Source organism: Phallusia mammillata, chromosome 1 (assembly GCF_965637545.1).
Source record: "Phallusia mammillata chromosome 1, kaPhaMamm4.hap1.1, whole genome shotgun sequence".
Classification (NCBI taxonomy): Eukaryota; Metazoa; Chordata; class Ascidiacea; order Phlebobranchia; family Ascidiidae; genus Phallusia; species Phallusia mammillata.
In genome coordinates, this window is record NC_137252.1 from 36,375,179 (window position 1) to 36,394,778 (window position 19,600).

The following is a 19,600-nucleotide window of genomic DNA, read 5'->3' on the forward strand; positions in this document are numbered from 1 at the left end:
GCACCTAACCGCGCACAAATTAGGGTTCAGTTGTATTACATGCGTGTTAATACAAGTCTCTCATTGACTTATTTCTTTCAAGCCTGCTGTCATTTTGTTATTTCTTTTCAGCTGTAAGAGCGCTGTACGATGTTTCCCACTAGGACATGACAGAATCTGTTTTGTCAAGCATCATCCATTTACTAACGACGCATATCTGAAACCTGTGGGAAGCCGAACTCGATAATGTCTACCCGAAAACGAAAAGATTCGAATGAACACCGTACATCAAGCAATACACATGGTGCAGAACAAAAAAATAAAAAAATAAGTCAAAGATAATGGTGACAATTGGTGTTAACGAAACAAAGCCATCTCGACAAACAGGGGTTTAGAAATATCTTATTTTTTGGGGGTGGGTCGTGTTTAAGTAACGCTTGTACCTCGTTTCCAAGTTATAGTCCAAAGCGATGGTTTAATGGGCAGAGTTGTATATGTAACTGGACTGGGCGATCTTGTTACTACTTTAAACTTAGTTCTTTAAGCAGAAATTTGGGATTGCGAGGGTTTTGTAAGCAAATGATTCTTGGGGGAATTAGAAAGTGTCAAGGGATAGAAGTTTGGGATAAATGACATCTGCTTGAGTAACTTATACACACATAATTGTACGTTTTAAGACATTTCGGAACATACGGAAAAATTATCGAAATTGCGGAAAATTAAATGAGTAATTAAAAAAAGGAAATTTGGTGTTGTGGCATCGGGATAGCTAGTGTTCTGACAACCATGATTGTCTGTTATGTTCAAAACATTGTTTTAGGTAATATTTATTGATAGATGACATTTGTTTAGGCTATGAAGGCTTCAAGCAATCATCGGCAGCGTTAGCAACCTGAGCTTCTTAGGAAAGAGAAACACACTATTCGTCGGTTGAATGCAAACTATGGAGCCGAACACAAAGCACATTAAATCAGGTTAGGTTCAATATGTTGATTGCCATACTAACGAGTGGCACAGCGATATTGTCAGTACTACATTGATGCTATTTATTTTGTGTACATTCTTGCAATGGTATGACAGTAGATCCCTGTCTAGCATTTTCAAACTGCCGTCGTGTGTGCATACTTTGGTTGCAAACCATTTAATCTGCATGTCATGTTATTACATTATTAGCGGCACCTAACCGCGCACAAATTAGGGTTCAGTTGTATTACATGCGTGTTAATACAAGTCTCTCATTGACTTGTTTCTTTCAAGCCTGCTGTCATTTTGTTATTTCTTTTCAGCTGTAAGAGCGCTGTACGATGTTTCCCACTAGGACATGACAGAATGTGTTTTGTCAAGCATCATCCATTTACTAACGACGCATATCTGAAACCTGTGGGAAGCCGAACTCGATAATGTCTACCCGAAAACGAAAAGATTCGAATGAACACCGTACATCAAGCAATACACATGGTGCAGAACAAAAAAATAAAAAATAAGTCAAAGATAATGGTGACAATTGGTGTTAACGAAACAAAGCCATCTCGACAAACAGGGGTTTAGAAATATCTTATTTTTTGGGGGTGGGTCGTGTTTAAGTAACGCTTGTACCTCGTTTCCAAGTTATAGTCCAAAGCGATGGTTTAATGGGCAGAGTTGTATATGTAACTGGACTGGGCGATCTTGTTACTCCTTTAAACTTAGTTCTTTAAGCAGAAATTTGGGATTGCGAGGGTTTTGTAAGCAAATAATTCTTGGGGGAATTAGAAAGTGTCAAGGGATAGAGGTTTGGGATAAATGACATCTGCTTGAGTAACTTATACACACATAATTGTACGTTTTAAGATATTTCGGAACATACGGAAAAATTATCGAAATTGCGGAAAATTAAATGAGTAATTAAAAAAAGGAAATTTGCTCTTGTGGCATCGGGATAGCTAGTGTTCTGACAACCATGATTGTCTGTTATGTTCAAAACATTGTTTTAGGTAATATTTATTGATAGATGACATTTGTTTAGGTTATGAAGGCTTCAAGCAATCATCGGCAGCGTTAGCAACCTGAGCTTCTTAGGAAAGAGAAACACACTATTTGTCGGTTGAATGCAAACTATGGAGCCGAACACAAAGCACATTAAATCAGGTTAGGTTCAATATGTTGATTGCCATACTAACGAGTGGCACAGCGATATTGTCAGTACTACATTGATGCTATTTATTTTGTGTACATTCTTGCAATGGTATGACAGTAAACCCCTGTCTAGCATTTTCAAACTGCCGTCGTGTGTGCATACTTTGGTTGCAAACAATTTTATCTGCAAGTCATGTTATTACATTATTAGCGGCACCTAACCGCGCACAAATTAGGGTTCAGTTGTATTACATGCGTGTTAATACAAGTCTCTCATTGACTTATTTCTTTCAAGCCTGCTGTCATTTTGTTATTTCTTTTCAGCTGTAAGAGCGCTGTACGATGTTTCCCACTAGGACATGACAGAATCTGTTTTGTCAAGCATCATCCATTTACTAACGACGCATATCTGAAACCTGTGGGAAGCCGAACTCGATAATGTCTACCCGAAAACGAAAAGATTCGAATGAACACCGTACATCAAGCAATACACATGGTGCAGAACAAAAAAATAAAAAAATAAGTCAAAGATAATGGTGACAATTGGTGTTAACGAAACAAAGCCATCTCGACAAACAGGGGTTTAGAAATATCTTATTTTTTGGGGGTGGGTCGTGTTTAAGTAACGCTTGTACCTCGTTTCCAAGTTATAGTCCAAAGCGATGGTTTAATGGGCAGAGTTGTATATGTAACTGGACTGGGCGATCTTGTTACTACTTTAAACTTAGTTCTTTAAGCAGAAATTTGGGATTGCGAGGGTTTTGTAAGCAAATGATTCTTGGGGGAATTAGAAAGTGTCAAGGGATAGAAGTTTGGGATAAATGACATCTGCTTGAGTAACTTATACACACATAATTGTACGTTTTAAGACATTTCGGAACATACGGAAAAATTATCGAAATTGCGGAAAATTAAATGAGTAATTAAAAAAAGGAAATTTGGTGTTGTGGCATCGGGATAGCTAGTGTTCTGACAACCATGATTGTCTGTTATGTTCAAAACATTGTTTTAGGTAATATTTATTGATAGATGACATTTGTTTAGGCTATGAAGGCTTCAAGCAATCATCGGCAGCGTTAGCAACCTGAGCTTCTTAGGAAAGAGAAACACACTATTCGTCGGTTGAATGCAAACTATGGAGCCGAACACAAAGCACATTAAATCAGGTTAGGTTCAATATGTTGATTGCCATACTAACGAGTGGCACAGCGATATTGTCAGTACTACATTGATGCTATTTATTTTGTTTACATTCTTGCAATGGTATGACAGTAGATCCCTGTCTAGCATTTTCAAACTGCCGTCGTGTGTGCATACTTTGGTTGCAAACCATTTAATCTGCATGTCATGTTATTACATTATTAGCGGCACCTAACCGCGCACAAATTAGGGTTCAGTTGTATTACATGCGTGTTAATACAAGTCTCTCATTGACTTGTTTCTTTCAAGCCTGCTGTCATTTTGTTATTTCTTTTCAGCTGTAAGAGCGCTGTACGATGTTTCCCACTAGGACATGACAGAATGTGTTTTGTCAAGCATCATCCATTTACTAACGACGCATATCTGAAACCTGTGGGAAGCCGAACTCGATAATGTCTACCCGAAAACGAAAAGATTCGAATGAACACCGTACATCAAGCAATACACATGGTGCAGAACAAAAAAATAAAAAATAAGTCAAAGATAATGGTGACAATTGGTGTTAACGAAACAAAGCCATCTCGACAAACAGGGGTTTAGAAATATCTTATTTTTTGGGGGTGGGTCGTGTTTAAGTAACGCTTGTACCTCGTTTCCAAGTTATAGTCCAAAGCGATGGTTTAATGGGCAGAGTTGTATATGTAACTGGACTGGGCGATCTTGTTACTCCTTTAAACTTAGTTCTTTAAGCAGAAATTTGGGATTGCGAGGGTTTTGTAAGCAAATAATTCTTGGGGGAATTAGAAAGTGTCAAGGGATAGAGGTTTGGGATAAATGACATCTGCTTGAGTAACTTATACACACATAATTGTACGTTTTAAGACATTTCGGAACATACGGAAAAATTATCGAAATTGCGGAAAATTAAATGAGTAATTAAAAAAAGGAAATTTGCTCTTGTGGCATCGGGATAGCTAGTGTTCTGACAAAAATGATTGTCCCTTATGTTCAAAACATTGTTTTACGTAATATTTATTTATAGGTGACATTTGTTTAGGTTATGAAGGCTTCAAGCAATCATCGGCAGCGTTAGCAACCTGAGCTTCTTAGGAAAGAGAAACACACTGTTCGACGGTTGAGTGCAAACTAATGGAGCCAGAACACAAAGCACAATCAATCAGGTTAGGTTCAATATGTTGATTGCCATACTGACGAGTGGTACAGCGATATTGTCAGTACTACATTGATGCTATTTATTTTGTGTACATTCTTGCAATGGTATGACAGTAGATCCCTGTCTAGCATTTTCAAACTGCCGTCGTGTGTGCATACTTTGGTTGCAAACCATTTAATCTGCATGTCATGTTATTACATTATTAGCGGCACCTAACCGCGCACAAATTAGGGTTCAGTTGTATTACATGCGTGTTAATACAAGTCTCTCATTGACTTATTTCTTTCAAGCCTGCTGTCATTTTGTTATTTCTTTTCAGCTGTAAGAGCGCTGTACGATGTTTCCCACTAGGACATGACAGAATCTGTTTTGTCAAGCATCATCCATTTACTAACGACGCATATCTGAAACCTGTGGGAAGCCGAACTCGATAATGTCTACCCGAAAACGAAAAGATTCGAATGAACACCGTACATCAAGCAATACACATGGTGCAGAACAAAAAAATAAAAAAATAAGTCAAAGATAATGGTGACAATTGGTGTTGGCGAACGAAACAAAGCCATCTCGACAAAGAGGGGTTTAGAAATATCTTATTTTTTGGGGGTGGGTCGTGTTTAAGTAACGCTTGTACCTCGTTTCCAAGTTATAGTCCAAAGGGATGGTTTAATGGGCAGAGTTGTATATGTAACTGGACTGGGCGATCTTGTTACTACTTTAAACTTAGTTCTTTAAGCAGAAATTTGGGATTGCGAGGGTTTTGTAAGCAAATAATTCTTGGGGGAATTAGAAAGTGTCAAGGGATAGAGGTTTGGGATAAATGACATCTGCTTGAGTAACTTATACACACATAATTGTACGTTTTAAGACATTTCGGAACATACGGAAAAATTATCGAAATTGCGGAAAATTAAATGAGTAATTAAAAAAAGGAAATTTGGTGTTGTGGCATCGGGATAGCTAGTGTTCTGACAACCATGATTGTCTGTTATGTTCAAAACATTGTTTTAGGTAATATTTATTGATAGATGACATTTGTTTAGGCTATGAAGGCTTCAAGCAATCATCGGCAGCGTTAGCAACCTGAGCTTCTTAGGAAAGAGAAACACACTATTCGTCGGTTGAATGCAAACTATGGAGCCGAACACAAAGCACATTAAATCAGGTTAGGTTCAATATGTTGATTGCCATACTAACGAGTGGCACAGCGATATTGTCAGTACTACATTGATGCTATTTATTTTGTGTACATTCTTGCAATGGTATGACAGTAAACCCCTGTCTGGCATTTTCAAACTGCCGTCGTGTGTGCATACTTTGGTTGCAAACAATTTTATCTGCAAGTCATGTTATTATATTATTAGCGGCACCTAACCGCGCACAAATTAGGGTTCAGTTGTATTACATGCGTGTTAATACAAGTCTCTCATTGACTTATTTCTTTCAAGCCTGCTGTCATTTTGTTATTTCTTTTCAGCTGTAAGAGCGCTGTACGATGTTTCCCACTAGGACATGACAGAATCTGTTTTGTCAAGCATCATCCATTTACTAACGACGCATATCTGAAACCTGTGGGAAGCCGAACTCGATAATGTCTACCCGAAAACGAAAAGATTCGAATGAACACCGTACATCAAGCAATACACATGGTGCAGAACAAAAAAATAAAAAAATAAGTCAAAGATAATGGTGACAATTGGTGTTAACGAAACAAAGCCATCTCGACAAACAGGGGTTTAGAAATATCTTATTTTTTGGGGGTGGGTCGTGTTTAAGTAACGCTTGTACCTCGTTTCCAAGTTATAGTCCAAAGCGATGGTTTAATGGGCAGAGTTGTATATGTAACTGGACTGGGCGATCTTGTTACTACTTTAAACTTAGTTCTTTAAGCAGAAATTTGGGATTGCGAGGGTTTTGTAAGCAAATAATTCTGGGGGGAATTAGAAAGTGTCAAGGGATAGAGGTTTGGGATAAATGACATCTGCTTGAGTAACTTATACACACATAATTGTACGTTTTAAGACATTTCGGAACATACGGAAAAATTATCGAAATTGCGGAAAATTAAATGAGTAATTAAAAAAAGGAAATTTGGTCTTGTGGCATCGGAATAACTAGTGTTCTGACAACCATGATTGTCTGTTATGTTCAAAACATTGTTTTACGTAATATTTATTTATAGATGACATTTGTTTAGGTTATGAAGGCTTCAAGCAATCATCGGCAGCGTTAGCAAGCTGAGCTTCTTAGGAAAGAGAAACACACTGTTCGACGGTTGAGTGCAAACTAATGGAGCCAGAACACAAAGCACAATCAATCAGGTTAGGTTCAATATGTTGATTGCCATACTGACGAGTGGTACAGCGATATTGTCAGTACTACATTGATGCTATTTATTTTGTTTACATTCTTGCAATGGTATGACAGTAGATCCCTGTCTAGCATTTTCAAACTGCCGTCGTGTGTGCATACTTTGGTTGCAAACCATTTAATCTGCATGTCATGTTATTACATTATTAGCGGCACCTAACCGCGCACAAATTAGGGTTCAGTTGTATTACATGCGTGTTAATACAAGTCTCTCATTGACTTATTTCTTTCAAGCCTGCTGTCATTTTGTTATTTCTTTTCAGCTGTAAGAGCGCTGTACGATGTTTCCCACTAGGACATGACAGAATCTGTTTTGTCAAGCATCATCCATTTACTAACGACGCATATCTGAAACCTGTGGGAAGCCGAACTCGATAATGTCTACCCGAAAACGAAAAGATTCGAATGAACACCGTACATCAAGCAATACACATGGTGCAGAACAAAAAAATAAAAAAATAAGTCAAAGATAATGGTGACAATTGGTGTTAACGAAACAAAGCCATCTCGACAAACAGGGGTTTAGAAATATCTTATTTTTTGGGGGTGGGTCGTGTTTAAGTAACGCTTGTACCTCGTTTCCAAGTTATAGTCCAAAGCGATGGTTTAATGGGCAGAGTTGTATATGTAACTGGACTGGGCGATCTTGTTACTACTTTAAACTTAGTTCTTTAAGCAGAAATTTGGGATTGCGAGGGTTTTGTAAGCAAATGATTCTTGGGGGAATTAGAAAGTGTCAAGGGATAGAGGTTTGGGATAAATGACATCTGCTTGAGTAACTTATACACACATAATTGTACGTTTTAAGACATTTCGGAACATACGGAAAAATTATCGAAATTGCGGAAAATTAAATGAGTAATTAAAAAAAGGAAATTTGGTCTTGTGGCATCGGGATAGCTAATGTTCTGAGAACAATGATTGTCCCTTATGTTCAAAACATTGTTTTACGTAATATTTATTGATAGATGACATTTGTTTAGGTTATGAAGGCTTCAAGCAATCATCGGCAGCGTTAGCAAGCTGAGCTTCTTAGGAAAGAGAAACACACTATTTGTCGGTTGAGTGCAAACTATGGAGCCGAACACAAAGCACATTAAATCAGGTTAGGTTCAATATGTTGATTGCCATACTGACGAGTGGTACAGCGATATTGTCAGTACTACATTGATGCTATTTATTTTGTGTACATTCTTGCAATGGTATGACAGTAGATCCCTGTCTAGCATTTTCAAACTGCCGTCGTGTGTGCATACTTTGGTTGCAAACCATTTAATCTGCATGTCATGTTATTACATTATTAGCGGCACCTAACCGCGCACAAATTAGGGTTCAGTTGTATTACATGCGTGTTAATACAAGTCTCTCATTGACTTATTTCTTTCAAGCCTGCTGTCATTTTGTTATTTCTTTTCAGCTGTAAGAGCGCTGTACGATGTTTCCCACTAGGACATGACAGAATCTGTTTTGTCAAGCATCATCCATTTACTAACGACGCATATCTGAAACCTGTGGGAAGCCGAACTCGATAATGTCTACCCGAAAACGAAAAGATTCGAATGAACACCGTACATCAAGCAATACACATGGTGCAGAACAAAAAAATAAAAAAATAAGTCAAAGATAATGGTGACAATTGGTGTTAACGAAACAAAGCCATCTCGACAAACAGGGGTTTAGAAATATCTTATTTTTTGGGGGTGGGTCGTGTTTAAGTAACGCTTGTACCTCGTTTCCAAGTTATAGTCCAAAGCGATGGTTTAATGGGCAGAGTTGTATATGTAACTGGACTGGGCGATCTTGTTACTACTTTAAACTTAGTTCTTTAAGCAGAAATTTGGGATTGCGAGGGTTTTGTAAGCAAATGATTCTTGGGGGAATTAGAAAGTGTCAAGGGATAGAGGTTTGGGATAAATGACATCTGCTTGAGTAACTTATACACACATAATTGTACGTTTTAAGACATTTCGGAACATACGGAAAAATTATCGAAATTGCGGAAAATTAAATGAGTAATTAAAAAAAGGAAATTTTGTGTTGTGGCATCGGGATAACTAGTGTTCTGACAACCATGATTGTCTGTTATGTTCAAAACATTGTTTTACGTAATATTTATTTATAGATGACATTTGTTTAGGTTATGAAGGCTTCAAGCAATCATCGGCAGCGTTAGCAAGCTGAGCTTCTTAGGAAAGAGAAACACACTGTTCGACGGTTGAGTGCAAACTAATGGAGCCAGAACACAAAGCACAATCAATCAGGTTAGGTTCAATATGTTGATTGTCATACTAACGAGTGGTACAGCGATATTGTCAGTAATACTTTGATGCTATTTATTTTGTTTACATTCTTGTAAAGATATGACAGTTAACTCTTGTCTAACATTTTCAAATTGTCGTCATGTGTGCATACTTTGATTGCAAGCGATTTAATCTGCAAGTCATGTTATTGCATTCTTAGCGGCACCTAACTGCGCACAAATTAGGGTTCAGTTGTATTACATGTGTGTGGATAGAAGTCTCTCATTGACTTATTTCTTTCAAGTCCGTTGACATTTTGTTATTTCTTTTCAGCTGTATGAGCGCTGTACGATGTTTCCCACTAGGACACGACAGAATCTATTTTCTCGAGCATCATCCATTTACTAACGACGCATATCAGAAACCTGTGGGAAGCCGAACTCGATAATGTCTACCCGAAAACGAAAAGATTCGTATGAACACCACACTTGAAGGAATACACATGGTGCAGAACAAAAAAATAAAAAAGTAAGTCAAAGATAATGGTGGCAATTGGTGTTAATGAAACGAAGCCAACTCGACAAACAGAGAATTTGAAATATCTAAGTTTTATGGGGGTTCGTGCTTAAGCAGCTTGTTTCCAAGTTTTGGGCCAAAGCGATGGTTTAATGGGCAGAGTTGTATGTATAACTTAGCTAGGCGATCTTGTTACTACTTTAAGTTTATTTCTTTAAGCAGAAATTTGGGATTGCAGGGGTTTTGCAAGTAAATAATTCTGGGGTAATTAGAAAAGGGTCACTGGATAGAGGTTTGGGATAAATGACATCTGTCTGAGTAACTTATACACACATAATTGTACGTTTTACGACATTTCGGAACATACGGAAAAATTATCGAAATTGCGGAAAATTAAATGAGTAATTAAAAAACATGTAAATTTAAACTTGTGGCATCGGAATAGCTAGTGTTCTGACAACCATGATTGTCTGTTATGTTCAAAACGTTGTTTCAGAGAACATTTATTATTCAGTTTAATTTGTTTAGGTGATGAAGGCTTCAAGCAATCATTGGCAGCGTTAGCAACCTGAGCTTCTTAGGAAAGAGAAACACACTATTTGTCGGTTGAATGCAAACTAATTGAGCCGAACACAAAGCACATTAAATCAGGTTAGGTTCAATATGTTGATTGCCATACTGACGAGTGGTACAGCGATATTGTCAGTACTACATTGATGCTATTTATTTTGTGTACATTCTTGCAATGGTATGACAGTAAACCCCTGTCTAGCATTTTCAAACTTCCGTCGTGTGTGCATACTTTGGTTGCAAACCATTCAATCTGCAAGTCATGTTATTGCATTCTTAGCGGCACCTAACTGCCCACAAATTAGGGTTCAGTTGTATTACATGTGTGTGGATAGAAGTCTCTCATTGACTTATTTCTTTCAAGTCCGTTGACATTTTGTTATTTCTTTTCAGCTGTAAGAGCGCTGTACGATGTTTCCCACTGGGACATGACAGAATCTGTTTTGTCAAGCATCATCCATTTACTAACGACGCATATCTGAAACCTGTGGGAAGCCGAACTCGATAATGTCTACCCGAAAACGAAAAGATTCGAATGAACACCGTACATCAAGCAATACACATGGTGCAGAACAAAAAAATAAAAAAATAAGTCAAAGATAATGGTGACAATTGGTGTTAACGAAACAAAGCCATCTCGACAAACAGGGGTTTAGAAATATCTTATTTTTTGGGGGTGGGTCGTGTTTAAGTAACGCTTGTACCTCGTTTCCAAGTTATAGTCCAAAGCGATGGTTTAATGGGCAGAGTTGTATATGTAACTGGACTGGGCGATCTTGTTACTACTTTGAACTTAGTTCTTTAAGCAGAAATTTGGGATTGCGAGGGTTTTGTAAGCAAATAATTCTTGGGGGAATTAGAAAGTGTCAAGGGATAGAGGTTTGGGATAAATGACATCTGCTTGAGTAACTTATACACACATAATTGTACGTTTTAAGACATTTCGGAACATACGGAAAAATTATCGAAATTGCGGAAAATTAAATGAGTAATTAAAAAAAGGAAATTTGGTCTTGTGGCATCGGGATAGCTAGTGTTCTGAGAACAATGATTGTCTGTTATGTTCAAAACATTGTTTTACGTAATATTTATTTATAGATGACATTTGTTTAGGTTATGAAGGCTTCAAGCAATCATCGGCAGCGTTAGCAACCTGAGCTTCTTAGGAAAGAGAAACACACTGTTCGACGGTTGAGTGCAAACTAATGGAGCCGAACACAAAGCACAATCAATCAGGTTAGGTTCAATATGTTGATTGTCATACTAACGAGTGGTACAGCGATATTGTCAGTAATACTTTGATGCTATTCATTTTGTTTTCATTCTTGTAAAGATATGATAGTTAACTCTTGTCTAACATTTTCAAATTGTCGTCATGTGTGCATACTTTGATTGCAAGCGATTTAATCTGCAAGTCATGTTATTGCATTCTTAGCGGCACCTAACTGCGCACAAATTAGGGTTCAGTTGTATTACATGTGTGTGGATAGAAGTCTCTCATTGACTTATTTCTTTCAAGCATGCTGTCATTTTTTTATTTCTTTTCAGCTGTAAGAGCGCTGTACGATGTTTCCCACTAGGACATGACAGAATCTGTTTTGTCAAGCATCATCCATTTACTAACGACGCATATCTGAAACCTGTGGGAAGCCGAACTCGATAATATCTACCCGAAAACGAAAAGATTCGAATGAACACCGTACATCAAGCAATACACATGGTGCAGAACAAAAAAATAAAAAAATAAGTCAAAGATAATGGTGACAATTGGTGTTAACGAAACAAAGCCATCTCGACAAACGGGGGTTGTGAAGTATCTTATTTTTTGGGGGTGGGTCGTGTTTAAGTAACGCTTGTACCTCGTTTCCAAGTTATAGTCCAAAGCGATGGTTTAATGGGCAGAGTTGTATATGTAACTGGACTGGGCGATCTTGTTACTACTTTAAACTTAGTTCTTTAAGCAGAAATTTGGGATTGCGAGGGTTTTGTAAGCAAATAATTCTTGGGGGAATTAGAAAGTGTCAAGGGATAGAGGTTTGGGATAAATGACATCTGCTTGAGTAACTTATACACACATAATTGTACGTTTTAAGACATTTCGGAACATACGGAAAAATTATCGAAATTGCGGAAAATTAAATGAGTAATTAAAAAAAGGAAATTTTGTGTTGTGGCATCGGGATAACTAGTGTTCTGACAACCATGATTGTCTGTTATGTTCAAAACATTGTTTTACGTAATATTTATTTATAGATGACATTTGTTTAGGTTATGAAGGCTTCAAGCAATCATCGGCAGCGTTAGCAAGCTGAGCTTCTTAGGAAAGAGAAACACACTGTTCGACGGTTGAGTGCAAACTAATGGAGCCAGAACACAAAGCACAATCAATCAGGTTAGGTTCAATATGTTGATTGTCATACTAACGAGTGGTACAGCGATATTGTCAGTAATACTTTGATGCTATTTATTTTGTTTACATTCTTGTAAAGATATGACAGTTAACTCTTGTCTAACATTTTCAAATTGTCGTCATGTGTGCATACTTTGATTGCAAGCGATTTAATCTGCAAGTCATGTTATTGCATTCTTAGCGGCACCTAACTGCGCACAAATTAGGTTTCAGTTGTATTACATGTGTGTGGATAGAAGTCTCTCATTGACTTATTTCTTTCAAGTCCGTTGACATTTTGTTATTTCTTTTCAGCTGTATGAGCGCTGTACGATGTTTCCCACTAGGACACGACAGAATCTATTTTCTCGAGCATCATCCATTTACTAACGACGCATATCAGAAACCTGTGGGAAGCCGAACTCGATAATGTCTACCCGAAAACGAAAAGATTCGTATGAACACCGCACTTGAAGGAATACACATGGTGCAGAACAAAAAAATAAAAAAGTAAGTCAAAGATAATGGTGGCAATTGGTGTTAATGAAACGAAGCCAACTCGACAAACAGAGAATTTGAAATATCTAAGTTTTATGGGGGGTTCGTGCTTAAGCAGCTTGTTTCCAAGTTTTGGGCCAAAGCGATGGTTTAATGGGCAGAGTTGTATGTATAACTTAGCTAGGCGATCTTGTTACTACTTTAAGTTTATTTCTTTAAGCAGAAATTTGGGATTGCAGGGGTTTTGCAAGTAAATAATTCTGGGGGAATTAGAAAAGGGTCACTGAATAGAGGTTTGGGATAAATGACATCTGTCTGAGTAACTTATACACACATAATTGTACGTTTTACGACATTTCGGAACATACGGAAAAATTATCGAAATTGCGGAAAATTAAATGAGTAATTACAAAACATGCAAATTTAAACTTGTGGCATCGGAATAGCTAGTGTTCTGACAACCATGATTGTCTGTTATGTTCAAAACGTTGTTTCAGAGAACATTTATTTATCAGTTTAATTTGTTTAGGTGATGAAGGCTTCAAGCAATCATTGGCAGCGTTAGCAACCTGAGCTTCTTAGGAAAGAGAAACACACTATTTGTCGGTTGAGTGCAAACTATGGAGCCGAACACAAAGCACATTAAATCAGGTTAGGTTCAATATGTTGATTGCCATACTGACGAGTGGTTCAGCGATATTGTCAGTACTACATTGATGCTATTTATTTTGTGTACATTCTTGCAATGGTATGACAGTAAACCCCTGTCTAGCATTTTCAAACTGCCGTCGTGTGTGCATACTTTGGTTGCAAACCATTCAATCTGCAAGTCATGTTATTACATTCTTAGCGGCACCTAACTGCCCACAAATTAGGGTTCAGTTGTATTACATGTGTGTGGATAGAAGTCTCTCATTGACTTATTTCTTTCAAGTCCGTTGACATTTTGTTATTTCTTTTCAGCTGTAAGAGCGCTGTACGATGTTTCCTACTGGGACATGACAGAATCTGTTTTGTCAAGGATCATCCATTTACTAACGACGCATATCAGAAACCTGTGGGAAGCCGAACTCGATAATGTCTACCCGAAAACGAAAAGATTCGTATGAACACCGTACTTGAAGGAATACACATGGTGCAGAACAAAAAAATAAAAAAGTAAGTCAAAGAAAATGGTGGCAATTGGTGTTAATGAAACGAAGCCATCTCGACAAACAAAGAATTTGAAATATCTAAGTTTTATGGGGGGTTCGTGCTTAAGCAGCTTGTTTCCAAGTTATGGGCCAAAGCGATGGTTAAATGGGCAGAGATTTGTGTATAATTAGCTAGGCGATCTTGTTACTACTTTAGGTTTATTTCTTTAAGCAGAAGTTTGGGATTGCAGGGGTTTTGCAAGTAAATAATTCTGGGGGAATCAGAAAAGGGTCACTGGATAGAGGTTTGGGATAAATGACATCTGTCTGAGTAACTTATACACACATAATTGTACGTTTTACGACATTTCGGAACATACGGAAAAATTATCGAAATTGCGGAAAATTAAATGAGTAATTAAAAAACATGTAAATTTAAACTTGTGGCATCGGAATAGCTAGTGTTCTGACAACCATGATTGTCTGTTATGTTCAAAACGTTGTTTCAGAGAACATTTATTTATCAGTTTAATTTGTTCAGGTGATGAAGGATTCAAGCAATCATTGGCAGCGTTAGCAACCTGAGCTTCTTAGGAAAGAGAAACACACTATTTGTCGGTTGAATGCAAACTATGGAGCCGAACACAAAGCACATTAAATCAGGTTAGGTTCAATATGTTGATTGCCATACTGACGAGTGGTTCAGCGATATTGTCAGTACTACATTGATGCTATTTATTTTGTGTACATTCTTGCAATGGTATGACAGTAAACCCCTGTCTAGCATTTTCAAACTGCCGTCGTGTGTGCATACTTTGGTTGCAAACCATTCAATCTACAAGTCATGTTATTGCATTCTTAGCGGCACCTAACTGCCCACAAATTAGGGTTCAGTTGTATTACATGTGTGTGGATAGAAGTCTCTCATTGACTTATTTCTTTCAAGCATGCTGTCATTTTTTTATTTCTTTTCAGCTGTAAGAGCGCTGTACGATGTTTCCCACTAGGACATGACAGAATGTGTTTTGTCAAGCATCATCCATTTACTAACGACGCATATCTGAAACCTGTGGGAAGCCGAACTCGATAATGTCTACCCGAAAACGAAAAGATTTGAATGAACACCGTACATCAGGCAATACACATGGTGCAGAACAAAAAAATAAAAAAGTAAGTCAAAGATAATGGTGACAATTGGTGTTAACGAAACAAAGCCATCTCGACAAACAGGGGTTTTGAAATATCTTATTTTTTGGGGGTGGGTCGTGTTTAAGTAACGCTTGTACCTCGTTTCCAAGTTATAGTCCAAAGCGATGGTTTAATGGGCAGAGTTGTATATGTAACTGGACTGGGCGATCTTGTTACTACTTTAAACTTAGTTCTTTAAGCAGAAATTTGGGATTGCGAGGGTTTTGTAAGCAAATAATTCTTGGGGGAATTAGAAAGTGTCAAGGGATAGAGGTTTGGGATAAATGACATCTGCTTGAGTAACTTATACACACATAATTGTACGTTTTAAGACATTTCGGAACATACGGAAAAATTATCGAAATTGCGGAAAATTAAATGAGTAATTAAAAAAAGGAAATTTTGTGTTGTGGCATCGGGATGCATATTTCCAAAATGTTTCCGAATTCGAACCACAGGGCTTTTTAAGCCAATCACAAAGGCGGGTTTTCCCGGGTCATGTGACTTTTTAACCAATCAGCCTAGTCGACTCATTGAACCAATCTCACAACAGCTTGCGTAGTAACCAGTCAATCTGCCTCGAGTTACAATATTTGAAAGTTAAGGTTGTGCTTGGTTTTATAATTGTATTACTAAAATATAAGCATTTTAAAAGGCATTTTTAATAATTAATTATAAGCTTTCTTGTAAATAATCATCTGATATTGTTAAGTGGATTCCCTGCAGCAAATGATGGAACTTGGAGAAAAATTAGTAACAAAAGGAAATGAAGAAATGGTTTTTAGATTGACCTTACAATCAGCAAAATAATGGGACGAGTGGCTTGAGTCTTTTTGTGTAGTTTCTATTACTAGCTGGAATGTATACAAAACATTTCTAAACCCTAAAATATTTTGGGGAAACCTTTGAAGTTTTGCCAACATGAAGCTGGTGTATCAAATTCAACACTTTGTGTCCTGTGTCTATGGATGTTAAGATCAAACTTTACACCAAGTCAACTAAACATCACATAAGTTGGTTTCTACTCATCCATGTATAGTAAGTGTGGCAGTTAACCACAATCACTTGCTTAAAGCTGCCAGAAACCTTGGTTAGCTAAAGATCAGTGAATCTACAAGAAAGATTTTCTTCATGTATTTTTGGCAATGATTGTCAGTGTCTCAAGCATTACAAACCCATGAGACCAAGTTGCTTGTTACAGATGGAATAAGTGCAGTCACTAACAACTAATCCAAAGCCCTGCTCTGTGTACCATCTCTGGGATCAGTGGCGTAAATGTAACTTTGGGGCATAAAGTGGTATAAATTTGTTTTGTGCTATACAGAAGTATGCTGAAGAATCTGAGGCTAAGATCCGCTTTGTTATGTTTGTGCCATTGTAAGGCTGATCATGGAAAGAATCCACAAAATGATGTTACAATCTTCTGAGATAGTGTTTGTGGCTTCTACAACCAATCTGGTTCAGACTAATGCCTCACTTACAGTCCTGTTATGTGGTAGTCCAATTGGGGATGTATCAGGGATCAGCACCTCAGAAGCAAATGTATGCAGGCGTTGCATTGGGTCAGGAGCAGGCACCATCTGTGGAATTCTTTAGTGATTTGGCCACTACACATCAACATAAGATCATGGTGGCTGTTCAAATGCCATGGAAATCAATCCAACCACTTCATTGTCTGATAGCATTGCTGGACCATCACATAAACCAGACTACACTGCAGAGAACTTTTCTTAAAATTTAATAGTGTTCTGAGTTTATAAAGACCAAGCACTCTAGTGACTTTAATTAAAAGGAAACTAAAAAAGCATTAGAAAGGTTTAAGAACTCTATCTCTTCTGCTCATTTCGTTGCACAAATAAGATCAGCACTTCATTCATTTGGAAGAAACTCAATTGGCAGCCGCAATGCTGGGAGCAAAATACATTGGGTTTTTTTGGTACTGACATTAAAATTATATATTTTGTTGGTATGGGAGGTACAAAAATTCATTTCCTTTTGTGTTTTACTTTTTTTCCTGCTGCTTTTCCATGTATTTTTGTATAAATTGTTAAAGGGTCTTAGATAAAATTGTTACTGCTGGTAGATATCATATTGCTTACTATTATTACCTAATTGGTTTGTAGATTGGGGCAATTGGCTTTTGATTAATTTATTGGATTGTAGGTTGGGCTATTTGCTATTCCAGAACCTGCATGGATGCATAATCAGATTTGCTGTTTAACAATTAGAATTTACTTTTCCATGCTCCAAAGTGATTATACCTATAGCTTAGTGTGCCTTTAGCCACCAGAGCTTAGGCCTGTATGACTGGAACCAAGGAAGAGCAGTTGCGCTGCCAAAACAAATAAAACCTTGAGAAGGGATGGACTAAAGGAAAGGGCAGGGCAGATCGGAGACATCAAGCACTCCAAGTTAAAAGGCATTTGCTTGACATTTAGCTATAACTAAAGTTATTGTAATAGTAAACATATTGACTATCATGGAGAATGTGATACCAATAGATTATCATTGGATCTACTTTATAGAACAGTGTTGACTGATTATTTTTAACTGTGGTTACTGCATGTATAATAAACAAACTTTTGGAGGACTGTTGGAATGAGTGATATAATGTTTTAATTTAGGTGCAACTGTTTGTTCCATATAAAGAGTTGCAAATAAATAAACTGATGTAAACCATGAAGAAAAATAATTAGCCTGTGTAGCAAGGTCAAGACAAACTAATTTAACTTGCTGACAAATAAGACTGGTCATATAGAGTGCTGTCAATAGCCAAGCTTGCCCTAATTTAGAGCATTGTAAGTAAAAAGGTGTTTTGTTTCATACATGAGATTGCAAATAATAATAAAAAAAACTGGTGTAAACAAGAAAAGATAAAATAACTGAGAAAAAGCTGCTCACATGAGGTGAGATAAGAAAATAAATTTCTGACACTGCTGCATAGCTGTTTTTAGGTGGTAGCTATTCTGCACAACCTTTTTTGGCACTATTATCATTTCAATGTCACAAGAAAAACAATAAATATGCTAGCACAAGTAAATCTTCTCATAATTTACTTTATACTGTAGTAGTTTTTTTTAAATCCAGCATTTGCTCTCAAGCACACTACTTCAATTTGCTATTCAAGATCACTTCTGTTTTATTGTAAACTTACGACAAAAAAAAATAACATATACATTGATGGCACAGAACAACATTCATAACTGAAAATACTGGGAGTTGTTTGGAACAACTATGCAAATGGTGTGCCTAGTGTACACTTATGTCAGAACTGCACTGTGTACAATTATAAACCATTCATCTCTGTAGGTTAGGAACAGTTTGTTGATCCCAAGGTTTGGCATGCATAATGTGTTTAATTGCGTTGATCATAGGTGCTTGCACTAGAGACAATGGGGCATAATACACTGTTTTTATGCCATGCAAACTTGACTGCATGCCATGCTCATCATATACAAAGAAAAATTTTGACATTGATTGATTGAAGGGGTTGCGTTGCTATCCTAAACAAACACATAGCATTAATAATAGAAAAAAAAAAGCTATTTCAGACTTAATAAAAAGTATGAGTGTATAATCTAACATTAATGAAGCATGTATTGCACAAAAGTGATTTTACACTCAATAAAAATTATGTGTGTATAATTTACTGCTATACATAACCTAATAAACATTACCTTCAGTTCAAACATCCAAAATGCATCCGTCTTCACTATGTTCTGACTTGTAAAAACGTTTTTTTTTAATCAAAACTGACATAAAACTTGCAACGTCGACAATACTGAAGTCAAAGTAACCGCTTAGCAACCTAGACGTGACGTAACGGCAACCCGCAGATTTCCGCTGCTGTGATTGGCTGAAAAAGCCCTGTGGTTCGAATTCGGAAACATTTTGGAAATATGCCATCGGGATAACTAGTGTTCTGACAACCATGATTGTCTGTTATGTTCAAAACATTGTTTTACGTAATATTTATTTATAGATGACATTTGTTTAGGTTATGAAGGCTTCAAGCAATCATCGGCAGCGTTAGCAAGCTGAGCTTCTTAGGAAAGAGAAACACACTGTTCGACGGTTGAGTGCAAACTAATGGAGCCAGAACACAAAGCACAATCAATCAGGTTAGGTTCAATATGTTGATTGTCATACTAACGAGTGGTACAGCGATATTGTCAGTAATACTTTGATGCTATTTATTTTGTTTACATTCTTGTAAAGATATGACAGTTAACTCTTGTCTAACATTTTCAAATTGTCGTCATGTGTGCATACTTTGATTGCAAGCGAT

At 37.1% G+C, this 19,600-nt stretch overlaps 1 protein-coding gene and 1 long non-coding RNA gene across 2 annotated transcripts in view; both read left to right on the plus strand.

Annotated features, from left to right (window-relative positions):
• LOC145209193 (uncharacterized) overlaps window positions 1–11,896 on the plus strand; it is a 57,217-nt gene extending 45,321 nt beyond the window's left edge. The window contains exons 27-30 of the mRNA XM_080079460.1: window positions 9,352–9,546; window positions 10,063–10,185; window positions 10,498–11,340; window positions 11,653–11,896. The gene's annotated coding sequence lies outside the window, so the exon portion shown is untranslated. The remainder of the gene's footprint in view (window positions 1–9,351; window positions 9,547–10,062; window positions 10,186–10,497; window positions 11,341–11,652) is intronic.
• Window positions 3,545–4,945, plus strand: LOC145235868 (uncharacterized). Its single transcript, XR_013861933.1, has 3 exons — window positions 3,545–3,744; window positions 4,277–4,415; window positions 4,728–4,945. It is a non-coding gene; the product is annotated as an uncharacterized LOC145235868 (long non-coding RNA).
• Window positions 11,897–19,600: the final 7,704 nt, after the last annotated feature.